This window comes from Pipra filicauda, unplaced genomic scaffold (genome assembly GCF_003945595.2).
Source record: "Pipra filicauda isolate LSUMZ 115617 unplaced genomic scaffold, ASM394559v2 scaffold494_size437340_pilon, whole genome shotgun sequence".
Classification (NCBI taxonomy): Eukaryota; Metazoa; Chordata; class Aves; order Passeriformes; family Pipridae; genus Pipra; species Pipra filicauda.
The window spans coordinates 360747-367875 of NW_024104636.1; positions in this window are offsets into that span (position 1 = coordinate 360747).

A 7129-nucleotide genomic window follows, 5' to 3' on the forward strand; every position below is an offset into this window, starting at 1 on the left:
CTTAACTCTGCTTCTCCTGGGTTCTGCTGCCCCAGGGAGTGGGGTGCTGCACCACGAACCTTTCACAAAATCACGAAGTTCCCATATAGGGTTTGAAGGGAAGTGAATTCAGGCTCCATCGTGGCTGAGGAGAAATTGTGCTGCTCCAAATGTATTACAATGCACCCCAAAACACAAGTCTGCTTGAAGTGATCCTGAATAGAGAGTCTAAGCTTGAGATAAACTCATGCCTGTATGAAGTAGGATGGAGAAACTGAAAACAGACCTGTAAGGAAAGGAAATGCATTCAAACTCAGCAATGTATATTGCCTGAAATATACTTTTGTCATTGTCTCAGTCTTAGGAGCAATGAATCTGTTTCAGGCACATGCCTTAAACTGCTGTAAGCTTTTGTAACACCTTATAAAGATGTGTTCTCAAATCTCAAAGGTTTGCATAAAAATTGCTTTGTTTCATACTTTAATTTCAGACATATGTTTGATAAACTGTTGATTAATTAGTTTCCTGATCACATCCAGAACTGTATTTGTTTATATGACCACAGTTTGGTATAAAACAAATTATTATTCTGATTCTCCCAGTCTGTAGCAACAGTCACAGCTTCAGGTTTTGTCTTTTTTTGTCTTTTTTTTTTTCCCCCCTTAGTTCTTTCTAGTACAACAAACAACATGTAGTCAGGATGAGAACTGCAGACAGAAGACTGCAAGCCCTGGGTTCTTTAGGGACTCTACTGAAGGTACAGGCAAACCAGATGAATTCCATAGCTGTAGGTTTTAGATGGACCCCAAGTTAGATTTGTTCTTCACAGAGAAGTGAAAAAACTGCAAGTGGCCATTAAATCCAAAGCCCTGTCGAGGACCATCATTTCCTTAAGATATAAGCCAAGGACTGGCCAACCTTCCTCTTGGAGCATGATCTTATGCCCTGGGTCAGCAGCCAGCCTAGGAGAGCATTATTGACTCCCTTCCACTCCCTCCAAATGCCCTTGATAGCAGACCTGGGGCAAAATGCCCTGTCCTTTGTTTTTCAATGAAAGCAGACACAGATGACTCCCCTATGGCTAAGATCCCCATAAATATAGACACCTCTCGGTCAAGAGAATTAGATGTGAATTTCCTTCCTGCGGGTGAACCCTGGAAACAATAACAATACCCTGGACAAACAACAGATTGTAGCACCTTTAATTATGTTTTGCTTGCCCTCAGTAATCACCAGCAAAGCAGAGCTCTTCATATGCATGATTAATGTGATAATTAAACAAGTGATCTATAGCAAAGGCACAGCAAGTAAAGTAGAGGTTTTGTTTGTTGGTAAGTAGGCATGCATCTGCCTGCCAACAAATGGCACACCCTGATCTACAGGAAGATGGCCTGATATGGACATTACTCTGACCTGATCTTTTAAAATATTTACACATGTACTGTAGTCCCTCATGAACCTCCACAATATTTAATTGGAGACGCATAGTCCTACTACTGGTCTCTCACTGCAGTAAATATTTAATCACAGAGGGAAGTGTGCCTTTGCAAGAGGAAGCATCAGTCACTGACTCTTAAAAACAGCACAAAGGGCACTATTACCTGGAAGAAGTATTTTACTCTGTAGTCTAGAAGTCAAGAAAGGTCCATCTGATTATTTCTGCAGTGAAATAGCAGTCTCTCTCTGTGAGTTTGACATTTATCCCCTCTTCTCTGGAAAAAAAATTAATTGAATACAGAATTATAGCTTTTCCTAGCTAGTTTATTACTAGATTTTGTAGCAGGATTCATGGTGCTTGATTAAGTGGCCAGCAACATTTAATTTGTTTTCTAAGACACTGTACAGGCACTGTACTGACAGTACAGATTCTGGGACTGCCCAAAAATTTTCATGCCAGGTCATCCTTATACTGCCATCTAAAGTTGCCTCTCTCAGGACAGAGTTTTTAATAATCACTCAGCAAGTATGAAAATGTGTTTAAAATAATTCAGAATAAGGTTTGACTGACTCAAACAGGTGATGAAGAATTAATGGCAAAAAGACATCTGCTTTTATAAGTGACATCTGCTTTTATAAGTGATTTGCACTAATCCTTGCAAGGTTGTTAGCAGAAAGGGGGATAGATAACTACAATCTGGGAATATGAGGGCTAAATACAACTTGATATACACAGCAAACAAAGTGATGATTTGAGTCAGCATCAGGAGGTAAAACTCAGAAAAAAACCATATTGAGGAATATAACAGGAAAGTAAAGTATCAGAATGAGGAAAATGGAGCAGAATGTAATTATTTTGGACTCAGAACAAGTTTAGTGGAGCATAGTATACTCATTCTGCTTTGAGTCTTTTCTGCTAGAGGTCTAGATTGCTCCATGAATTTAACTGTTGAATGATGGGCAGACAAACATCTCTAATATAAAAAAAATAAAATTAAAAATACTTTTGTTTGAGTCTTAGTACTTAGGGTTTTTTTCTAACTGGGATGTATACCTGGAATACAAAATTATGTAGGGCAATTAAAGGATACTACTATTAAATCACTGCTTCTTTTGATTCTGAATTATGTTTCAATTCATTAGTCAGAAACTATCTTGGATTATTCTCTAATTTAAATTTTCAGAATGTGGCTTTCACTGGAGTTGATGACATAAGTTTTTCTTAATTATACTGGAATAAATCAAAAGTAATAATGCAACAATCTGTGGAATTGCTCTGGGTATACAACAACTTAATTGGAAACAGAATTTGAATCACTAATTCAGTGTTCTTTTTTTTTTTTACTGCCTTGCGTGTATGTGTCGCACTACATTAATTTTATATGAGGAATATTCTAGAAATACAAACCTACCTATAACTATTATTTTTCTTTTTACCTGACAAATGCATATTTCTTGTAATATAGATCATTTATATAAAAATATTTTCTGAGAAAGTTACACTAGGGTTAAAGTAATTTCAGGATGATATTACAATGAAAGGGGTGTAAATGTTTCTGATCTAAGGGCACCTTTTTTCTTTTTTAATTTCAGCTAATGAAATAAATCTAAATCCTTAAGCCAAGGTTGAGGAGTAGACAGCACATAAGGATTCTAAACAAGTATTGATGGAGATAGTAGCAGACATCAAAATGTCAATATGGTGGGTTTTTTGCAAGTTTCCTAAAAAATGTCCAGATGCTGAAGTTCAGGTAAATCCACACCCACAAGTCATTTAGTCAATTAGTAAAATTGCCAATGCCACACACAAGATTTTCCTTCTATTTAAATCTGTGTTTTGCAATAGATTTGTAATAAAAAACCTAATAAAAAAAAGCATCTCTATAGAGAGGAATTTGGTGCATAAGGGATAGATCACACACAGGCATATACAATTTCCATTTTTCGATAGTGACAAGATGCAATTTGTGGTCTTCAGTGACAGAAGACCAAGACTTTGCTTAATTTGTTATATGTTTAAAGCATTGGATCAAGTGAATTGGGAAGATTGTTATCAGACATCTGGCAAAGACTGTACATTGTAATCTGGGCATGTATATTATTTTGATGTTTCAGGTTTGCCACTTCCCCTACTGACTATCAAAATGTATCAAATCCGACAGATGCAGGTCAACAGCTGGGTGTCCACACATACAGCTTCCTTACTTAGTTCAAAGGCAGATTTCCACTTCTGCAATCTGTGGCTGTCGTCCAGGAAATGAGAAACTGCAAATAAAAAATTTTCCATGAGAATTTTTTTACAAAATTTTTTATTTCCCTGGGGAAAAAAAACCATGTCAATGCAAAACTTCCATCTCCAGACAGTTCAGAACATTCCTATGAATGTATTTTTCATGATTGCCTGAGAAGCCTTCTTCACTGGTATTTTTCTATGGGCTCTCTTCAGCTGCCAATACCAAGCTTGGCAAGATAAGATTCTCCTAAGTTGTCGCACGGTCCAGCCAGCCTGATTAGGCTGATTAGGAGGTCTGGAGCCTGGGACATATTAACAATTGCTTAATCTCATGACACTCTATATGCCAAGGCAGCACCAAAAAACAAGGGGCCTTTGGATGTTGTTTATACCAAAGTAATAAACACACATGAATAAAACAAAAATTTTAAAGTCCCAGGCCCATAGATAAAAATCTGAAATTTGAACACCTGGTGAAACTATTTGCAATATGCCAGAACAAGTCCCATGACCCATAAGACTACACCTCAAGTTTGAGATCTCATTAGAGTAGGCAATTAAGGAATCCTGAGATTCTCTAAGGCTGATGCTGTGACCGCAGAGCCCGCACGGGAGCATGGGACAGACACATATTCCTGACATATTAGATTCATCCAGAAAGACGCTTAGTTAGGACACAACTACTGCTTCCCTTGCAAAAAGGTGTATAGTTATGACAGACCAGGGACAGCCCCAAGAGCCTAGATGTGGTCACCAAACACCTCACAGACTGTGTTGGAAATACCTCTCCTGCCATGATAAGGAGAAGTCGGTTGTCTTACATGGGTTTCCCTTTAGGAATACTACATTCGCCATGCACAGCAGTAGGTAGTTATTTGGAGTCTAAAATTTCACCCTGGTAGGCCTAGGATTAAATAGACATAGCCACAGTGGAATCATCTCGTTTGAGCATGACCAATGCAAGCCAATGCAAGCAGAGGTTCCTGGGTGTGTATCTTCATATACAGACACCAATGCGCAGACGGACTTTTACGACAAAAGTGTCGCTTGGGAATTTGCCCGTGACCTTTCAGTGATGCATCTGGACAAGGAATCTCATCAGTGCCTTTGCCCACTGCCTCAGCAAGAAACCAAATAGAAACACTCTACCAGGGTAGGGTCAAGAACACTGAGCAAACTGTGAGCTCACACTGTCCCTATGTGGTGGTTGGAGCCACTAACACAGTCCCACCAAAACCCCACACGTAGATTGCTTCCCAGAAGTGTCAAGCTGATCTGCAGCATCCAGCAGTTCTTTTACAGGTTACTCCCAAAGGAGTCATCTTAAATCCAAAAATCCTCTTGGATCTATCATCCTTAACAATAAAAAGCACATTAAAAAGTGAGATTAAAAGCCATAATAAATCTATAATTATAAGGTAAAAAAGCCAAGAAGTTGTTAAAATTGAAAACTTTTTTCTTTCTTTTTTTCTATTTTTTTTTTAACATGACAGCATAATAGCAATATACCAGCACTGTTAGTTTGAAGGGCTGTTCCAGCTTAGAATAAGAAAGTAAATCTTTGTGTGCATTTTAATATGAATGAAGCAGTTAAGCAGTTCTCTCTTATAAGAAAGAGTATTTTTTCTCATAATCTTTGTGTGTACTTTAATGAAACTATAGCATCTCATATTTGAAAAGTGTTGGCCAAGACAAAAATCCGAAATTGTTGGGTTTCTGGTACCTATGACTACAAATGCCTATTCAGGCTAAATGAAAAGAGAGTTTTTCAGATGTTTCAGATATACATATGGGGAATGGATGTCCCCCAAAAGGGACAACCTTTCCACAAGCATGTAGAAATTTTGATGTCCTTGGCTGAAATGTGAAGAAAGAGGTTCTTTTATTTGATGATTTCTCAGAGGAACAAAGCCCTGACTCATTCATTTTAGTTCAATCATTAAGATATAATAATAACAGGGTTTCATCCCTTTGACAGTAATCCATTTTTAAACAAGTTATTAGTTGAAAATGTATTAAGTATTACTTTCAGTTTTCAGTGCATTGTTTTAATGTAGTATTACATTAGAATGACTTCAAAAGAGTAATATATATGTTACTGCAATATAGTAATAGATATACAAATATAATTTATAGATAAAAAGATATATATAAAATAGAAAACAATTCAATTAAATAATTCTTTAGCAAATTGCAGTGAAAGGGAACATAGAGATATTCCTGAGAATTGAAATTAGGATGTCTTCTGGTAGAAGGTGAATCTTTAGAAGAGTTTTGTTTTCATGGGTAGTTATCAAATACTGTTTTACAGGAGTGAAAGCAACTTGTGCACTGATCCTTAAAAGATGTTGTGGAATCCCCAGAACATAACCTACATATTTTTAGCTGAGATCTTCAGCTACAAGCAGTAGGAGGAGAGATAAGAAAGACTATGACAGCTCTTAATAAGTAGTCTGCACAACTGTGAAATTAGGAGTCAGATTAGAAGAAGACAGAAGGGAGAAGAAATTAGAGAGAACTGCGAAAGCAGGAGAAAAGTAGAAAGAAATTCCATCCAAAGACTACGTGAGAAGGAGACTGTAAAAAAGAAGGTTTCATGATGAAGATAAAAGATCTTTACAGTCAAATAAATCAATGAAAAGAATGAGAGGTTGATATCTTCCCGGGAGAGGTTGATGTGGCAGGCTAACCAAAGCTTCAGCAGAAGGGTGGCTGCACATAGCATGTATGCAACACACAGTCAGTGCAAGATCAACCAGCATTATGCTAAATTCATGCGGTGCAGCAGTGGTAACTGCCCTTAGCAGTTCTCTTCCATTGAAGAGAAGGATCATTAAATTTAAAGGAATTATTGTTGCTTTAATTATTATTGGAAGCTAGGGAAAGAATCACCAAATTCAACTTTTTTTACCATATCTTTGAGTCAAAACTGTTGCCTACTTGCCCACCTGTTGGCAAGCAGGTACATTTAAATAAAACCAGACATTGGTGTGGTTCTGTTGAGCCTTTTTCAAAGGCACTAAATTTTATTAGACAAAGAAGATCCTAGGGAATACAGACAGGGACAGAAACACAGTTTGCATTTAAGCCAAAAGTGTTTGTTTGGTCGTCTTAATTTCTTGACTACATTTGATTCAACATCCTATTTGAAAGAATGCTGCCAAGCTTTGCACAGCCAAAATGGGACCTTTTTTTGGTTAATTTTAGGGATAAATTGTTAAATACTCTCAGTTTCTTATTACCACTTGCTTCTGCTGCTAATAGAAAGCTCAGAGCCAAGTAAATCAAAGTATCCGGATGGAGGAGAAAAACAACTCACTCAAGAAAAGGAGTTCAGCTTCAGTTTTCCCAAGAAGCTTTTATAAACATTAAGGAACAGAATGTTCATGAAAAATGTCTCGTCAGTGTCCTTTTAAATGTGCCACACATACGTAGCATATACAAAAATGTTAGAAGGGAAATGAAGTTCCTGTAGATACT